This window comes from Canis lupus, chromosome 6 (genome assembly GCF_048164855.1).
Source record: "Canis lupus baileyi chromosome 6, mCanLup2.hap1, whole genome shotgun sequence".
NCBI classification, from domain to species: Eukaryota; Metazoa; Chordata; class Mammalia; order Carnivora; family Canidae; genus Canis; species Canis lupus.
In genome coordinates this window covers 78,157,693-78,177,922 of record NC_132843.1, presented here as the reverse complement: position 1 = coordinate 78,177,922, position 20,230 = coordinate 78,157,693, and the positions used below count along the sequence as shown (strand labels likewise).

The window sequence follows — 20,230 nt, the reverse complement described above, 5'->3', positions numbered from 1 at the left end:
TCATTTGACTAATGAGAGTGAGTCTCCTGACTAAAGGAATTGATAGTCTTGACAGGGAGGGGTGGGGGGGTTGAAAATAACTTACAAATATAAAGCTGTTTGAGTCAAAGAGGTAATTAATTGTTTTTTAAACAAACCTTGTGAGTTCTTTAAAATTCACTAACCCAATCAAATAATGAATTTCATAATTTTGAAATTGTTTTGAAAGAGTTGCTCTTTACAAAGAAATCTTAAAAACTTAGATTCTGTTAGTACCTACCTTACAAAAGCCATCATCTGTAAACTGCAGATAGACTAGATGTTGGTTGGATAATATCGTGTACACTGGTTGCTTTCTTTTTTTTTTTTTTTTTCATGAAATTTCAAAAGTGAGCCTTTTTATTTATTTTTTAAATTTTTTATTTATTATTTTTTTATAAATTTATTTTTTATTGGTGTTCAATTTGCCAACATATAGAATAACACCCAGTGCTCATCCCATCAAGTGCCCCCCTCAGTGCCCGTCACCCAGTCACCCCCACCTCCCCTTCCATCACCCCTAGTTCGTTTCCCAGAGTTAGGAGTTTCTCATGTCCTGTCTCCCTCCCTGATATTTCCCACTCATTTTTTCTCCTTTCCCCTTTATTCCCTTTCACTATTTTTTATATTCCCCAAATGAATGAGACCATATAATGTTTGTCCTTCTCTGATTGACTTATTTCACTCAGCATAATACCCTCCAGTTCCATCCACGGTGGAAGCAAATGGTGGTTGCTTTCTTTCTTTTTATTTTATTTTATTTTATTTTATTTTATTTTATTTTATTTTATTTTATTTTATTTTATTTTATTTTATTATTTTTTTATTTATTTTTTATTGGTGTTCAATTTACTAACATACAGAATAACCCCCAGTGCCCGTCACCCATTCACTCCCACCCCCTGCCCTCCTCCCCTTCTACCACCCCTAGTTCGTTTCCCAGAGTTAGCAGTCTTTACGTTCTGTCTCCCTTTCTGATATTTCCCACACATTTCTTCTCCCTATTATGCTGAGTGAAGTAAGTCAGTCGGAGAAGGACAAACATTATATGTTCTCATTCATTTGGGGAATATAAATAATAGTGAAAGGTGGTTGCTTTCTGATGCAAAATGGCTTTGACATCTTTTATCTATTATGTCACTCAATTGAAATTCCTTAAGAGCGGGAACTTCATGTTGCTGTATGTCCTAATGCATGCTACATTGAAATTTGGGAATGGAATTGCATGATTTCAGCACATTCTTGGCTTCTTTGTAGAACATACATGCCGTTCCATAGTAATGCGTTCCAATAAGAGTACAGTCATGATTTATTGGCATTTTCAAGTTGCATGTGCTTTATCTCATCTCATCCTTACTGGATCCTATTTTATCAGTTGACAAGAAGCAGACATTATGGAACTTTAAGCAATTTGCCCAGGCTTAGAAACCAACTTTGTCCAATAAAAAAGCCTAAACTTTTTCTTTAACTACGCCTCGACACATTTACTCAAAACCTAAAATTATGTGTACCTGTCCCGCATCTATGCAAGAATTCCATTAGTTAGGAAACCGTAACTATGTAAGTATATTTGAAAATGTTGATTAAAATGTCAGTCAAGATTTTTCATTATCTAACATAAGTGATATATTGGAGTTATTACCTCAAATGCATATTAAATTTACAAAGATCACAAAAAAGCAGTTACAGTTGAATAAAGAAAATATTTACTTCAGATAGTTTACTAAGTAATAGAGTGTCATACCTATTTAACAACTAGGAGTATAAATTATGCAAATGTATAATACGAATATGCAAATATGCAGGTTTGGTAGCACATTTCATCTCTGAGAAATACAAATTAATAAAGAATAAAATCCTAATCAAATGTTTTCTTTTAGGCAATCGAGTTTCTAATGTTTTATTATTCGTCTCTCACCACCCAGGAAATACATCCAGTGCTTCTATTGTGATGAACTATAAAGTTGAGAAGGATGTGCTTTTGCTCAAGCTTGCCTGCGATGTCTTTCCAGCATAGTCCACTTAAAAAACGTTTCTGTATTTAAAAAAATCCAGCTGGTGACCCATAAATTTTTATCTGAAGGCCAGCACTCTGTCTTCAGTTCTCATTTCAGATATTACGTTGGTCACTGGTCATCTCTATTTGAATTTTTCTGGGTCATCTCCACTCACCATGAGATACTTTTTAAATGACCCCATAAGAACAGTGAGTGGATTATTCTCTTTTTGGTACCTCCACTGTAACTTTGTATAAACTTCTGGAACACTGTCTATGATACTTATTCAAGGTTTGCAAATATTTGGCACACAGATCTTTTTTTTTTTATGGAATCTTATGGAATCTTTTTTATGGAATCCCTTTTTTTATGGAATCTTATTATATTCATAATAGCTATTATTATTAATACTTTCTGAACCTCTGTGCATATGGTTAGGCAACTAGTGACAAGATAGGGGAAATGATTGGTCATAGCAAACCTATTTGCCATTCCTGCAAATATAAATGTTTATGTCATTTTTAGAAACATGTTAGTTTCTGATGGCACTGGTAGGTAAATTAATGAATCGATGAGTGAATGCATTTACAAAATCATATATATATTAATAAACAAATCACACCATTTTCTTGCATAAGGTTTTGGTGGCAAAACAGAGTTACTTTAGGGAACTCAAAGTTGGCCTCTAGCTTCTACATGGAAGAGTTCATAATTGATGACAGCCAGCCTAACAATCCAGCCCATTTCTTCAGCACTGAATCAATTAACCAAAGTTTAATGCCAAAAAGTTTCTCTCCTGTGAGTCAAGGGAAAAGATGCACAATAACTACCTATGACAAGTATGCAATATTAATTGTGTAGTTAATTAATTTTTAATACCATGCCAGTTTAATTAGTTACTGAAGAGTGGTGGCTGCCTCATACAGCTAGAACTTGCATATGATGTAGGTGTGAAAGCTTATACTGCAATAGGGGTTAAAACCTCACATGCAGTTGAAGATTTATGAACCTTACATGATACTTTAAACAGTCCTCTCAAGCCAAATTATAATTATTAAGCAGTTAAAATTTTAATTACATGATATATTTCCTTTTATAAAGAGAGATGTTATCTAAGAGATTTTTGACTGCTGGAGGCTAATACGATCAGGCCCTTTATGGAATTTTGTTTTTCCATGAACTACAAACATATAAAAAAATCATGTCTTTGAAAGAGAAAAAAATAATTAATCACCAATCATTGAATTGCTTTGGTCTTCATATCCCGAGAACAATCTCGGTTCTGTCCTGGAAAGTCCTGAGTTCATTTTATTTATTTGTCTAAATGTTTCGAGATGATAGAGTTGGTAACTCCTCTGTCTCTATTATTTCCTGTTTCCTATGTTATGGAGCCTCTATATCATTCTGTAGAGTCAGGTGGAAGGGAAAAAGGAAGCATTGTTAAACTGACTTTAAAAAAAGCAAGAGAAAAAGAACTCTTCCACTTTATATGTTTAAAAGAGAAATTTGAGAATAGACTTCAAACATAACTTTTTGCAGCATTTTTGTAATTATGCTCTTAGAATATATGATGTGTTTTTATTTTTATAATTAACAGAAAATACATGTTATACATTAAATGTGACACAAGAGATATGAATTATGCAGGCAACTCGGTATGTGCTGATGAGCACAAAGCCCAAGGCACGTTCAGTCGAGTTTCTATGAAGATCTATAATGAGTTTCAAGTACATCATTTCCTGATGGAGGATAAGAAAACATCCATCAATGCAAATTTTTGCACATTTTTTCAGCTTTTATGAATACTTTACAACTTCTAAAAAGAGTGAATTTCCAGAGTGCAACTTGAGCAAATTCTATGAGTAATTTTATATTATGCTGTTGAGGCTCAGTGGAAACCTTGAAGATGTGTCCATATATACGCACATATCTTTAAACTTATTTTAGAGTGTTATAAATGGAGGAGGCTAGTGTAGTACAGTTTCATGCTGTACAGTGTAATATCTATCTAGTTAATTTCTAAACCTACGATATTAGCTTATGTTGGAAATAAATTAGAAGCATGCAACACAAAGCAAACAAATATTTGCAAATGAAACTGCTTTAAATTCAAAATTAAGACTCATATACATATGCAGAGTGAACAAGCATATTTTATCCGTTTAATTCTTTTGAAAGACTTGTGATTCCTGTGAATATCTTAAAGTCCATGTTAGATTGCATTTTTATTTTCTGTTAGGACAGCGTTTAAACGTATACTAATGAGGAGTAAAGGAAAATGCTTAGGGAGTTTAACTGTGTTGAATATTAAATGAATACCAAAAATTACAGCCATGAGGTCCTTGGAGATATTTTATAGAATAACGTATAGTTATTGTATAAGAAAGTCCAATAAGAGAACAGTCTCCTAATTGGTTCCCTTAACACGTCTCTCCCCCCACAGTCCATTTTCCACAATAAAGAGTTATCATCCTGAAAGGCTAATCTGATCACATGGCTTCTCTGTTTAAAGACCTCTGTTGGCTTCCTGGTGCCTGGAGGATGAAGGCTAATCTCCCTAGCCTGGCCCCAGCCTGCTCCTCCAGCCTCATTTCCTGGCAGCCTCCCCCACACACCTTAACCTCTGGTCCCTGAACTGTAGAGGTGGGGGCCTCGGAGGTTGGACTGGAGCCTCTGGGGCAGGAAAGAAGCCTCGTGGACACCACCTGACCTGTGCTTCTCCGCTCGAGATGACTTGTCACCTCTTTTCTATCCAGGATGATGGGCAGTTCTATCATCTACCGCTTTTACGCTGTTTACTTTTTTTTTTTCATTTCTCCTATTCTCTTTTCTCTGATGGAGATATTAGAAAGCAACAAGCAGTCGAAAATTCTTACAACATAGTGCAAATATAAAGTGAAAATAGACGTTTGCTTCCTTCCCTTGCTATAAATTCCCTCTCGGGTGTGGAAAGTGACAGTCACCAATTCCATATGCTCACAGAGGAAGGACACATTGCCACAAGGAGAATGGCCAGAAAGCCCCTTGACCTGCTGAGTCAGGATTGTCCCAGGTTCCCGGGCACAGAATATCCCCAGTTGTTCATAGTGAGTTTGGCATGCATGGCCTCAATGCACATTTGTTAACAGAATGGATTTAATCGACAGATACATTTCAGTAGTCAGTAGGTTGAAGGAAGCAAAATCACTTTAATGAAACTACACATAAATTTGTTTCGAATATATGAAATATTTCTTTTTCTACCGATGTGTTAACACCTGTCATGACAAGGAATTGTTTTTTTTTGGTTTAAGGGAAAAAAGAATGCAGGCCGAGTGCTTGTTTATTAGTGAGAGCTGCAAATTAGTAAGGGCCCAATTGTACAAGGTGGTTTATCGACCTTTTCTTTTACCTGTTTCCACACAACCTCAAAAGTTGGTACAGGTCACCTGGGTGGCTTCGTGATCGAGCATCTGCCTTCAGCTCAGGGTGTGATCCTGGGGTCCTGGGATCGAGTCCCACGTTGGCTCCCTGCATGGAGCCTGCTTCTCTCTTTGCCTGTGTCTCTGCCTCTCTCTCTCTCTCTCTCTGTTTCTTGTGAATAAATAAATAAAATCTTTTAAAAAATTGGTATTATGACCCTTGTTTTTACACTGAAGGACCAAGTAACCTAGCCCAAAGCTCTCAGATAACAAGCATGAAGTTGAATGCAATATTTATCCGATTCAAAGGAAATGATCTACTACACTACACAGACTATTTATAGAGACTAGAGGCTTAAAAAAAAAATTCCTCTCCGGTTCAGGAAGTCATTGATCTGAGACCCCTTACCAAAAATGCATTTTTCTCAATTCCCTGAAGTGTAACTTTAGGGACCGGTATTTCAGTTGTGAAGTAGGCAGGGGGGAAATAGATGATCTCCTATGTAATCTGAGCCCATTGCTCTTAGGCCTTTATGGGTTCATTTGCAGATTCAAAAAGGAAAATATTCTTAATATCTTAAAGTATTTTATAATTCTTGTAGTAAGAAGAAATATTACAAAAAGACATTCAATATTGAACGATATACTTGAATAGGCACTAGCACCGTCACGTTCCCATTTAAGTTTCATTGTGGATGTAAGGAATAATCGCTTCAAAAACCGTTAAACCAAAACTATGGCACAGCATAAAAGAGCTTGTACATCAAGCACTTAGTCGAAAGTTATATTATGCTAACAAGCTGAAGAGCTTGTCAACATCTCCTGGGTTAAGTGTGCCTCTTCTTTGATCATCCAAAAAGGTTTCCAACACTGTAGGTGGCCCTAATTAACAGGGAACTGTGATCTTCTCTTACTGCTAGATTTCACAAGTCAGGCAATATTACTACATTCTATTAATACTTACTAATATTGTCCTATTCAAATCCCAATATCTCCCCAGATATACAACTGATTATAAATGTGCGTCTTGTTTTAATAGTATCTTTCAAGAGAAAGTTTGATGCTTCTTATCTCAATATCCTCAGGGTTCCTGTAGTCAATTATATTTTCTCATTATGGACTAAGAATGCCCCACACTCGGAAAAAGCGCCATATCTGAATAATCCACATCTGAATTCTACCCTTGATTGAATTTACATGATCTTCCCAGGGCGGGAGGAGGGGGAGATGAGGATGTGTGTGTGTGTGTGTATGTGTATGTGTGTATGGTGTGGTTTCATCTGCATTTTAATCCTCCTATTTTAGTAGCCACAAGGAAAGATGCTAGTTGCTGTAAATATATTAATCTCTTTTAATAGTTAATCCAACCCTATGAAGTAGATATTCTGATGTTCATTTTATTTTTTTAAGATTTTATTTATTTATTCATGAGAGACACAGAGGCAGAGACACAGGCAGAGGGAAAAGCAGGCTCCATGCAGGGAGCCCGACGTGGGACTCGATCCCGGGTCTCCAGGATTAGGCCCTGGACCAAAGGCAGGTGCTAAACTGCTGAGCCCCCCCAGGGATCCCCTGATGTTCATTTTAGAGATTAAGAGACACAAACCCATTCTGTGGAAAGGTGACAGACTGAATAGGTGCATCTAATTTTATTTCTTTTGAAACTGCAGTGAAAATACAGTATAGAGATTTAACAAATACATGTATATAACTATAACCAGGATGGAGAAGGTGGGACAAAGTCGAACATGTCAATGCTAGAAAGCAGATGGTTGAGTGATAACTGACTTGACAGACCTGAAAATGCCAAACCCTATGTGGAACAGTCAGACCCAATGTGATATAGAATCCTTAAAAGGTCAGAAATGTTCAGTACAGGGTACTTCAAGAAGTGAGAGTAAAAGGGCATAGGGAACTAATGTAAGAATTTACTGAAAATCTTCAGGAAACCGCCAGACGCTCAGATACGCTTCTGCTGGGTTCCTGTTGATTTTCAACTTCTTTGCGTTGAGGCCTAGCTAATGGAGAGGGTGAAATCACATGTACTCGGGGGACGCTGGCGACAGTTGAGGGGGTGGTTACTGTGCCCCTCATCCCAAGGGGTCCAGTGAACCTACACATCTCAATAGTGACCCTCCCCAGCCCTGTTTTGGATTCCAGAACACCAGGCAGGAAGTTGAGACAGGCTTCCGTGAGGAATCAGAGCAGCGAGAGAGGGGAGCCCTAAAGACTCTCCATCAGAAGATGCCCCGGAAAGGGTCCAGCTGGTCACCCTCGAGCCGGGCTTCTAGATTCCAAGCAGCACCCTCTACACAGGGCTTACTGATCCTCTACACTTTGTTTTAGACTTTATTGTGAAAATTAGCACATAGATAGTAGAAGCCATAAAACAAACAGCTGAAATAATTATGATAAAACAAACACTCCCCAACGCATTGTCTGCATCCTAAAGCTCCCTCATGGTTTCTTCCTAATCCTACTACACTCCTTTCTGCTAAAGGTAACCACAACTATGCCTTTTATGGTAAGAGCTTATTTGCCTTTTTTTCTTTAACCAACTGAATATGGATCTTTAAACACCATGATATAATGTTCCCTTTACTGAACTTTGTATAAATGGAATTATAGAGTATATATTATTTTGTGTTTGGCTTTACTGTGAGATTCTTTCATGAATGTTGCTAGGTTTGTTCATTATTATTTCTGCGTAGTATCCTAATATATATCAATATACCAGAATTTATCTATTATGCTGTTGATGGATGGGTGCTAAGGTTGTTTCTAGTTTGAAACTACTATGAATATTATGTTGCTGTTATATTCCTGTGCAGTCTTCGGCTATGTATGCATATGCATTTCCTTAGAGAAAGGGCTGGCAAGCTTTTTCTATAAAGAGTCAGATAGTAAATATTTTAGTTTTTTTTTTTTTTTAGGTCATATGATCTCTGTCACAACTACCAAAATCTGTGAGAAATCACCTATGGACATAATACGTAAATGAATATGTACACTGTGTTCCAACAAACCTTTATTTTTATAGAGCCTTATAGCGCTGACCTTCATTTTAGGGTATATACTAGGAGTAGAGTTGCTGGTTATAAGGTAAACGTATCTTTAGCTTAAATAACATCAAGCTGGTTTTCGGAGTAGTTGCCTCAATTTATATTCCCACAAGCGAAGTATGAAAGTAATCATTGCTCAACATTTTATACTTCAAGTCCTAGTATTGTCAGACATGTTGGTTTTGGCCATTATGGTTGACTTGTTGGTGGTCATTCATTATGACTTTAAGTCTAGATTCCCTGATCTGTTTTGAAGTTTTCATGTCAATTGAATGGTTGGTTTTCGTTTTTCCTTTTAGGAAGTGCTTGACTGAGTGCTATGGTCTGAATATTTGTGTTCCCTTCAAATTCATATTTTGAAATCCTAACCTCCAAAGGGGATGGTATTAGTAGATGGGGCCTTTGAGAGGTGGTTCGATCATGAGAGTGGAGCCCCTATGAATGCGATGAATGCTTTTATAAAAGAGATGCTATGTAGTGTACAGCATAGGGGGCAGCCCAGGTGGCTCAGTGGTTTAGCGCCGCCTTCAGCCCAGGGCCTGATCCTGGAGGATATAAGGATATAAGGATATAAGATAAATAAAATCTTTAAAAAAAAAAAAAAGAAAGAAAATACAGTCAATAATTGTCATAACTTTGTATGCTGACTAGATGGTAACTAGACATTGTGAAGATCGTTTCATAATGTATAAAAATATTGAATTACTGTGATGTACACCTGAAAGGAGTAGGATATTTTATGCCAGTTATATTTCTTTTTTTTTAAGATTTTATTTATTTTACGCAGAGAGAGAGAGGCAGAGAGAGAGAGAGAGGGAGACACAGGTAGAGGGCTTCATGCAGGGAGCCCAATGAGGGACTCGATCCCAGGACCCCTGAATCACGATCTGAGCCAAAGGCAGACGCTCAACCACTGAGCCACCCAGGCATCCCTATGCTAGCTATATTTCAATAAAGAGAAAGAGAGAGAGAGAGAGAGAGAGAGAGAGAAACCCACAGAGCTCTTTAGCTCTGGACACAGAGAGGACACACCAAGAATGTGTGAACCAGAAAGTCAGTCCTCACCAGGATGAGACCATGCTGACACCTTGAGCTTGGACTTTCAGGCTCCAGAACAAGTGAGCAATACACTCCTGTTGTTTATAATCAACACTCAAATGTCTGGTATTTTGTATAGCAGCACAGACAAACTTAAGACACCAGGGATTCACCCCCTATCTTATTCAGAGTTTCTCTAATTTTCTTTTTGATTTTTAAAACTTATGTAAATAATTCTGGAATGGGCCTTTAAAAAATTTATTTGTATTATAAATGCCTGCCCCACCTCATAGTGGGTTTTTACTCTCTTTTAATAGAATAAAATTTTAAAAAATGAATACATATTCTTTACTCAATTGATGTCATTTGTCAAATTTCCTTTAACACTGGTATTTTTGAATCCCATTGAAAAGAAATCTTTGCTGAGTCCAAAATCTCCCCATACTAAACACTTGTTTTACTCTTGGAATTTATGTCTATAGCCCATTTGAAATTGTGTTTTAAAACATATGTGCTTAGCTGTTAAGTTAGCTGTCAAGTTTTAATTGTTCTCCATGTGAAATTTAATTGACCCGGCACCACTAATTGAAGACATCACTCTTTCCACACTGCTCTGCAATATTAATTTTATAAGTATTCATTTATATATGTGAGTGGGGGTGGTCCGTGTCTGGTTTCTTGGTTGTTCCATTGGTCTTTTTGTCCTTGCCCCAGTACCATGCTGCCCGCGTACTATTGCATTGTAAGTCTCACTTTCTCGCGACCTGGTAGGACATGTCATCTCGACCTTGTGTTCCATTCCTGCAACCTAGATAAATTGTCACACTCATTTCGCTGCTCACTCTGTTATGACCTACCCTTCTGACAATTGGAAGTTGGCCATGATAAACTGAGAAAGGGGAAATATCTGCCTCCCTCCTTCTGGACTCTTGCTGCATGTCTGGTTCTTGGCCCATGCTACATCTTTGCAAGAGCCCCTGAATGTGCTGAAGTCCTTTCTTCCCAGATCTTATAGCCTTGCCCACAGGTTTCTCTTGGGCTGCACCAGAGAGCCTTTCACGTATCCTCTCCTTGGGGCCTGTACTCCTATTAATCGTGCCCTTACCTGGTGTAGCTGGCTTGAGCTTGCTACTCAAGTTTTATAATCATTCCCTTTCACTTTCATTACGATGCAGACATTATTCAGTACAATCAAATTATTAATAATTACTGACTCCTCTGGCTCTTTTGGCCCACCTCATACGTGGGCAGAGAAGTCTTCCATAGTTGGAGGGACCACCTGAGACATGGAATATAGTATTGGTACTGGGGAAGTCAGTGAGAAGACATCGAAAGGCCCAATGAATAAATAAATCTTTAAAAAAATTAAACTCACTCCCCCCCCCCCATTTTTTGGTAAAGGTTGTATTTATTTACTCATGAGAGATGCAGAGAGAAGCAGAGACACAGGCAGAGTGAGAAGCAGACTCTCTGTGGGGAGCCCGATGCGGGACTCTATCCCAGGACCCCAGGATCACACCCTGAGCCAAAGGCAGATGCTCAACTGCTGAGCCACCCAGGTGCCCCTCATTTTTCCCCCACTGAAGGTAGATCTGCAGCTACATGGTTGCTCGCCATCCAGAGCCCCACTCTTCATAGCTCACTTCCTGGCAGATGGCCTTCAGCAGTGACCATTCTTTGCTCAGCTCCAGAGTTTTGCTTCCCCACCTTGTCAGATGTGATCCTGGGAAGTTGCTTCCACCAGTCCCCCCAAATTCTCATTCAAGGACAGGGCTTGTTGGAGTCACTGTTTAGCCTTGATCATTTGCTTTGACAACTATGCTCTGTAGGCTTTCTCCAGAATCTGCAGCCACAGATATCTTTTCCTGGTATCTTCCCACATGTCTGTTAAGTCTTTGCTGACTTTCCTCATATATTGTGGTTTGAGGTTGCAGCATCTCATCATTTCACCAATGATGGCATTAACATTGCAGTTTCTTATTTTTGTTATTGTTTTAGGGTGATTACGAAAGGAAGAGGGAGCATAGATGTCTTTTTTCTGCTATTTCAAAGACAGAAACTGATAGTTTCTTAGAGGATAGAGTCTGCTAGTCTTGTCTCTCTCCGTCTCATAGATACATTGTCTTCGCGCTAGTTCAGCAGTGTTCAATACATCTTGTGTGAGGATGGAAATGTTCTGTATATGTGCTGTCCTCTACAGATAGCTGACAGTCACATGTGGCTACCAAACACTTGAAATGTGGCTAGCATGACTGAAGAATAGAATTTGAAATCTTATTTAAATTAATTTATTTAAAATTAAACAGCCAAACCCTAGTTCTTTGTTTCTCTAAATGGGTATGTGCTTTTAGAAGGCATATATCTTTCCAGGTTTTATTTTTTACTTCTGCCTGCTATAGCCCTTCATTATAGCAAAGATCATGGAATCCCCAACTGCTTGAAAGTAAAAAAGCAAAATGTTAGGATTTTTTTTAGAAGGTAGACTAATATCTTAGAAATCTTATCCTCTATTAGATATTATCTTCTATCCTCTATTAGCATCTAACTCTCCTCTTTCAATGGAGCCAAAGGCCAAGAGTTGGAGGCATCCATCAGCTTATCTGGAAGCAGATATATGGCGTGTTTTAGCCTTAGCTGTCATCTTTGGTACCTAAGGCAATACCAGGGCAGCTTTCTTTGGAATTTCTAATTAAATATGAAGAAAAAAAAAATCATGGCTGGGTTCCTTGGTTTAAGTGGCATAAAACAAGGGAGAGGTAAGATATGAAATTAAGCGTGTTCTTACTTCTGGGGAGTGGATGACTCACAAACCTCCAAGCCTTGTCCGCCATTTATATCTCCAGCGTCTTTTTGCAACTTTCCTTTTTGTTCTTTATGTTCTGGACTCCTCTCAGACGCCAAGAACATGCTACGTCCCTGCTCACATTGTTCCCTCTGTTGAGAATCCCCACCATTCCTTTGCCATTGTTCACTTTTAACCTCTACTCATTCTTCAGGTTAAGAGTAGTTTCCTCAGGGAAGCCTTCTTTGACTCTTTTGTCCAGGTCAGTTGCACCTTGATGAGTGAAGTGATTTAGATATATGCCCCAGAAAGGTCACTATTTTTTTTAGAATTAGAGCCACAGGTGGGAACACATTAGCTCCCACTCTCCATCTCTGAGATGCATAGATGTATATGGTGTTTATCATTTTAAGGTGCTTGAAGGAATGGTTCCAGTTTCAGAGTGGTCCTCCAGAAGCATGGGATGAAACTTCCTATTTGCATCCTACACTGTAAACTATTGACTTGATGCAAACAAATCATACAAGTCCTCCTCTCATGTATCAGTAAAACATTGAGCCCTCTGGGTGATTTGCAGCTGAACCCCTAGACTTTTTAGTTGTAATTTAAAAAAATGCTTATTTTCATTCACAGAACTCACAGGGTTTTAAACATGGACCTTTTGTTTTGTTTTTGTTTTTGTTTTTTTAGAAATGCAGGGTGGAATCATAAAAAAAATCATAGCAAAATAGAAGAGGGGAAAGGTAGTGGTTTTACCTAATGAATAAAGTTACTTTCCAGTTTGCCAGTTTGCTGATCTACAAAATACATTCATTGTTCTCTACCAATTTAGTGCTTCGCAATTAATGGAGGTAGGGCTGGATAGTGGATGAACTGAAAGAAAGGCAATGAAGAAAAGGGAAAATAAGAAAGATTGGCTTAAGATAGAGTGAAGGAAATCCCTAAGACTAATTTTCTTAATACAAGAGAGCTTGTAAAAGCAATTTCCCCCTTTCAAAAAGTACACTGATTATGCTGAGTCAGGCAAATGCTCGGTTAATATCTAAGCTGTTTTGTTCTGTTGTCTGGGAGGCTCATAGTATTATTCATTGACAAAGGGGACTTACTGACCAAATAACATGACTTCTTTGAGTTTCCCAATGTACCTGGAGAGAATTGTTCATTAACAAGGACTAGTGTGAAAGGCCACTAATTGTTACTTCCTAATTGGAGTTAACTCAGGCCACATCAGGCGAAATGAGGATGATCAGGGGGCAGCTGGGATATTAGGCTATTTCTAAATGTTGTGAGTCAAATCAAGCCTTATTTTTCTTTATGGACTCCATTTAATTTAAAATTTTTAAGTGCACTAAGATTTCCTACATTTTGTTTATACAATTATTTGTCTTAATTCACCAGGAACAGATCCACAAAAAAGATTCAAAATGTCAATAACGTCGTCAACCCATAAGTGTGGAATTCTCAACTCCTTCATGTAGATGGTGAGGAAAGTAGGACAGGCACAGGTACCTATTTACAGGTGGGAACATGGTCTGAGATTCCTTATAGATGACTAATATTAATCGGTCATGTAATTGTTCCAAAGTAGCCTGAAAATAAAATGAAATTCAGATAAAGTCATTATGCAGGCCTAACAGCCTTCTGAGAGTCTAGGCCTGAGGCTAAGAAAATAAAAATGGATCTTATTTGTATTTAACCAACAAATGAATTAATTAGCTCCTTAAAAAGCTTTAAAAATGTCATATTTAAGTAGCCTTGCTCAGTTAGAATTGAAGAGAGTATTTTTGTAAGTCAATCACAATCAATATCCAGTGAAAGTGGAGGTATATATCATACACATGGAATTTTTTTGTATTTCTTTCTTTTCACCTGCCTGAGCACTTGCTGTCCTACATTCTTCAGTGAAGGATATATAATCCTTAATCTAAGAGTGGCTTTTCTTTTTTTGGGTGATCGATGGCTCTTCATTTGATGGCCTTGGTAGAGCGGTAATAGAAAAGACCCAACGTTGGTGATCTCAAAGTAGTGGGAAAACTCACAGACTCATAGGAGTGGCCTCCAAGAGTTCCTTGGTCTGACCCAGAAATATGAACTTGGTCATTTATTGTCACAGGCACAGTGTCACTAACATGCGTCAATAAGACAGAATACCCACAAGGTAGAAATTGTTTGTTTTAATTGTGAGTTTTGCTACAAGAGTAGAGAATGATACTCAAAGTAATGAAAAGTAATGAGCTGTAAACCAAAGATTTTATTCTTATGTTGAACTAAAATTTACATGAAGCCTAACATATTTAATGAAATGTATAAACATCTTATAAATAAGCATAGATTGAAAGCTTTGTGCATCCCACCTTAGAATCTGAGAGGCTGGCTGTGTTCAGATAATCCAGCCTTCTCTTAGGCCCAGAGAAGATAACCATTTTGCCTGAGAACATACAACTAGTAAAGATTCACATTTCTTTTCTTGAGTTTGGAAATAAACATTTTTAATTAGTATATAAGACTATATATATATATATATATATATATATATATATATATATCCCCTTTGGATGGGATATTGAAAGAGAATTTCTATAATTCTTCTAAAGTCTAACAATAAAATTATAGTAGTTTTATATAAATTTTTATTGAGCAACTTTCCCTTCATAATCAACAAAATTCTCCAAATAACCTGTTTTGTTTCATCCTCACTTTTTTAAAAAAGATTTTATTTATTAATTAATGAGACACAGAAAGAGAGGCAGAGACACAGGCAGAGGGAGAAGTAGGCTCCCTGTGGGGAGCCCAATATGGGACTTGATCCTGGGACCTTGGGGTCCCACCCTGGCCCGAAGGCAGATGCTCAACTGCTGAGCTACCCAGGTGTCCGTGTATCCTCACTTTTACTATTACTACCACTCAGGTACACTCAAATGTATTTTATTTTGGTAAAATATTTTTATTCCTTGTTCACTGCAGTGAACAAGTTTCACTGGTTATTTTCACCTCAACCTTTCTCCCCCCCCCTTTTTTTTTACAACTTAAGATGTAAATTCTTTTTTTCTTTTCAGCGTTCAAAGTCCATCTTACAAATCTCCTCATGAGAGCCTCAGCTCCAAATGAGAAGTTTTTTGAACAGATCTCATGCTCCCCTTTTTCTCTTTACCTTAATCTTTTCTTAGAAGAGATTTATTTATTTGAGAGAGAGAGAGAGAGCGAGAGAGAGAGAGCAAGCATGTGCCAGTACATGAAGGGAGGGACAGAGGGAGAGGGACCAAAAGTGCTAAGCAGACGCCCCGCTGAGTGGGGAGCCCTATGTGGGGCTCAGTCCCAGGACCCCGAGATCATGACCTGAGCCTAAATCAGGAGCTGGTGTCTTAACTGACTGTGTCACCCAGGCACCTTCTCTCACCTTGATCTATAGATTTTTCAGGATGCTGATGTATTTGAAGTAGAGGAAGAGTGGCATGGTGCGGTGTGAAGTCATGCAGGTGGGAGGTTACCTCCGAGCGACTCTGAAGCAGGGGAAGAAGAAAGACCCCAGACATGGATGAAACCAACAGAGCAGGGAGCCAACACGAAACAGGGTTGCTGGGGAAAGTGGGGTCTGACCACGAGATGGGAGCAAGGAGTTCAGGTTTGTTCCAGGAAGGGATTTAGGGAGACTCATTTTATGATTCAGTTTATTTGGTTCTCCAGAAGAAGCCAAGTGCAAATGCTTTTGGTTTGTGGAGTCAGGAAAGAATGCCTCGCTTCTCAGTGGAACTAGTCTCTCCCACCATCGCCCTCCCTGCATCCCAGATCCTTTTAAGAGAACACGAAGCTTTCATACCATAAAATTACAAGTCTTAACCCACTTGGAAGAGTTAACATCTCGGTATAAAGGGATATGGGCGGGAAGGTAAATATGGGTATCAGATCCTTTCTGGTTTTGAGAGAAGCAAGGTTTTCTGAGAAGGAAAAAGTGCAAGAGTTGTTCCAGGGGACTGGGACAAAAAAGCTAAGACTGGTTATTGAAGACGAAACCCTTGTTTTATGATTTACTTGTGGGGGTGGGGAAGAGGCTGAAGTATTTTTTTTTTTTTAAGATTTATTCATTTTAGAGGGAGAGCAAGAGAGTGAGAGAGAGAGTGAGAGGGGAAACAGGCAGAAGGAGAGAGTGAGAGTCTCCAGCAGGCTCCCTGCTGAGCACATGCCCCGAGGTGGGGCTTGATCTTGTCACCCTGAGGTTATGACCTGAGTCAGAGGCTGATCCAGTGGAGCCTCCCAGGTGCCCCCCAAATATTTCTTTCATACCACCACTGATCCCTAATTTATTTTCCTCTGGAGATGTGGCCCCTCCCCCCAAAAAAGAAAGAAAAAAAAAGAAAACCTTTTCTGCTGTAAATGATACACACATATTCTAGCTGTTTGATTGTTGGTTCATAGGATATAACTGACAGAATGGCTTGAGATTTAGGATCTGTGTTACCTGAAATCAAGCGTAGATGATCATTCTGGTTTTTGGTGTGGGTTCCCAGCCAGAGATGGCAGGGCTAAATAGTGCTGGCATCTAAGAGGGGCGATAGATAAAGAAACCACTTGTATCTTTTTGTTATGACTTGCCTGGTTTGCTTTCTGCTTGAGAATGACATTTTGAGGTTCCTTGGGAAATTTCATACCGTTGTGTTTTTTGTTTTGTTTGTTTTGCAATTACTTAGGATGTGCAAACATCAGACAGGAGCGGGTCCCTCTGTCTCCTGATGGTAGCACATCCCGGGCAGCCAGTCAGAGTGCTGTGACTATTGTGGCATCACCGTCACATCCCACTTTAAACAGCTTCCTTTTCCCTTCCACAGGATTGGAAAGGAACCCAATTTGAATACTTCGGCCACCGCAAGTGGGAAGTGGTAAATTAAGAAAAATAAATCATGATGATAATGAATTTATTCGGCTGTAAGCCTAGCTCTGGAGAGAGTTGTCCAAGTTATGGAGTGCCTAACGAGATTAGTGAAAATACCTCTGACTTTGTGATTTAATTAAAAATGTTTAACTTTTTATTTTGGAATAATTTTAGATGTACAAGAATGTGGCAAAAATGGTACAAAGAATTCCTGTATGTCCTTTGCTTGTCTTCTCAAAATCATATAATTCACATTGATTTCATTTTAATTAGTCATCTTCAGATTTTATTGAGATTTGCTGATTGTCTCAGGTCCAGCATCCAGTCCAGGATTGTACCTCACATGTAGTTGCTGGTTAATGACTTTTTTTTTTAATGTTAATTTTAATTTTTTAAAAGATTTTATTTATTTATTCATGAGAGACACACAGAGAGAGAGAGGCAGAGACATAGGCAGAGGGAGAGGCAGGCTCCATGCAGGGAGCCCGACGTGGGACTCGATCCAGGGTCTCCAGGATCACGCCCTGGGCTTAAGGCAGTGCTAAACCACTGAGCCACCCTGGCTGCCCTGGTTAATGAGTTTTAAAGATTGCTGTACCACCTACACTTTTTTTTTTTTAAAGCAATTAGGAACCTTTAGTATAATGATGTCATAATTATAAGACTAGCTCAGTAAAAATGTCCAAGCCCATTGATTATGAATTGGAATAATTGCTCTGATGTACTTACTCCAGGTAGAATGGAAAGTAAAAAGTCAAAAATTTCCCAAGCACATTTACTTCTCACCCATTTTAAATGGGAAGTGTTATTATAGTCTTAGAAGCATTTTGGCAGGCCAGCACTTCCCATGGTCATCTGGGTCAGAAGCCAAATTAGAATTGTCTCTTATTTTTAATCCATTCTGATATGAGTTCCAATATCATGACCTGATTTCCATCTTTAGCCACATTTAGCCAGAATTTATCCAAAGAGCTTTTTAATCATTTTGTGTTTCGACATATCAACTGTTGACACCTTCAATCAATGTAGTTGGAATTTTTTGATGCCAATTTTTGTGAATAATACTGGGTAATTAATATTTTGGGAAGTGGATGAATGGTTCCAGCCTCAAAGAGCTTAACTCTTATAGAAAAAGTACATATTTTTCTAAAAATTTATGAAGGTGTGTATATTAGGGTACTCCAGGGGAACCTGGAGATGCTGGCCTGCATCTTCTTTAGGTCCTTCCTACTGTACTTCTTGACAGTGCGGATGTTTCTGAGGAACTTGGGGTGTACCCCTTTAAAAGACTCCTATCTTTGTGATTGGGGTTTCTTGACACCATTTCTGTGTCATTTTGGGGACTGGTTGTGCGTGGCGAGGTTCTTGGATTTGGCCATTTTTGCACTGAATTCCATGGCTCCTGAAGGGGCTGGGACTGGAAGAGAAAAAATAAATGAATATTGTTGATGAATGAATGATTGAGTGAATGATGACTATTTTACCACTAATGTAAATGATGAGTTAAATGGTTTAATGAGTTGATTGCTTAACATACTTTCTCCCAATTGCTTTTTCCAGCATCTAGAAAGCATCTTCCCTTTTGCTACCTTTCTTCTCTTGTTAGCATATGCTATCTAGAATAATTGACAGGACGCCTGGGTGGCTCAGTGGTTGAGCCTCTGCCATCTGCTCAAGGCATGATCCTGGAGTCCTGGGATCGAGTCCCACATCGGGCTCCCTGCATGGAGCCTGCTTCTCCCTCTGCCTGTGTCTCTGCCTCTCTCTCTGTGTCTCTCATGAATAAATAAGTTAAAATCTTAAAAAAAAGAATAATCGACAAAATAGCTTACATGGTGCCACCCCACTGTCAGCCTAGACAGATTTTTCTTCCTGTTTCCATCTTTTAGTGGGCATTGAAGATTGAGGATTATTATCATTTGAAGACTTTGCTAGGGAAGAGCTTAGTTTAAAATCTCTAAATTATTATAGAAGATGATAATTTTGCAAAATGACATCGGAGCAAATTTTCTCCATCCTTGGCATAATAGTTGCTATTTATTGAACTCCTACGGCATGTCAGGTGATTTCATTTTTATTTATTTTACAAATTTTATTGAGCATGTACCATATGCCAAATACTGCTTGGAGAGCCAGGGTGTTTTAGTGCAGTAAAAAAAAAAATGGACAAAAAGGTACACATGTCACGTATTTTGTAGTACGAGTTGGTTTGAGTCCTATAATAGGAGTCATGTGATCCTTACAACAGCTCTTCAAGATGGGTCTTATTTTCCCTGTTTTACATAGAAAATAAAGAAGCATAGAGAGGTGAAGTCACTCATTCATGATCTCATGGTTATGAGTTTCAAACTGAGATTTGGATGCAACTATCTTCCTCCATAGCTAATATATACTTTTGTGGTTCCATGTGCCTCCTTATTAGTATGACATTGTGGAGAAGCTTGGAATTGAAGGATAGAAGACATGAGGGAAAAATTCCAGGTGAGTAACTCAGCTCAGTATGGCTTTGGCTGTATTTCGCAGACATCTCTGAATCTCAGTTCCCCCAGCTAGGTAGTAGCAAGACTCTGACTGGCAGCGTTATTGTGAAGAGGAAATAAAATATTCTAGATGAAAACCCTTAGCACAGTTCATGGCACAAAGTAGACGTCCAGCAAATGTTAGTTTCGTCTGCATCACAAGTAAAAAGAATATTCTAATTCTCTCCCACCATATTTAAAATTCCTTTTTAAGGGTATAATAAAGTGAATTATTTCCAGCGTCTGTATGATGAATCAAATTTTGCAGGTACTCTCTCGTCGTATTTTATTTTTGGAATAACTCCTGAGTTTACAGGTTGAATCAATGAAGGAACTCAGCGGGAGGGTGAGGAGATGGTGAAAATGTTAGCAGAGATTGATTCAGCTTCCCAGGCAATGGGGTAGCTGTCTCCTAAGTGATCTATGTCCTTACAGTGGCTCTTGGATGGACCCGAGGCTGTTGTTTGCCAAATGGGCCTCCATCCCGCTCCCCCACCCAGGAGCCTCCCTCCAGAGCCTTCTGTTCCCCCGTTGCTGACTGTCTTC

At 38.6% G+C, this 20,230-nt stretch overlaps 1 long non-coding RNA gene across 1 annotated transcript in view; it reads left to right on the top strand.

Annotated features, from left to right (window-relative positions):
* The window catches only part of LOC140635963 (uncharacterized), a 176,078-nt gene extending 170,502 nt beyond the window's left edge, over positions 1 to 5,576 (top strand). The window contains exon 11 of the long non-coding RNA XR_012033331.1: positions 1,944 to 5,576. This is a non-coding gene — a long non-coding RNA (uncharacterized lncRNA). The remainder of the gene's footprint in view (positions 1 to 1,943) is intronic.
* The last annotated feature ends 14,654 nt before the right edge of the window (positions 5,577 to 20,230 follow it).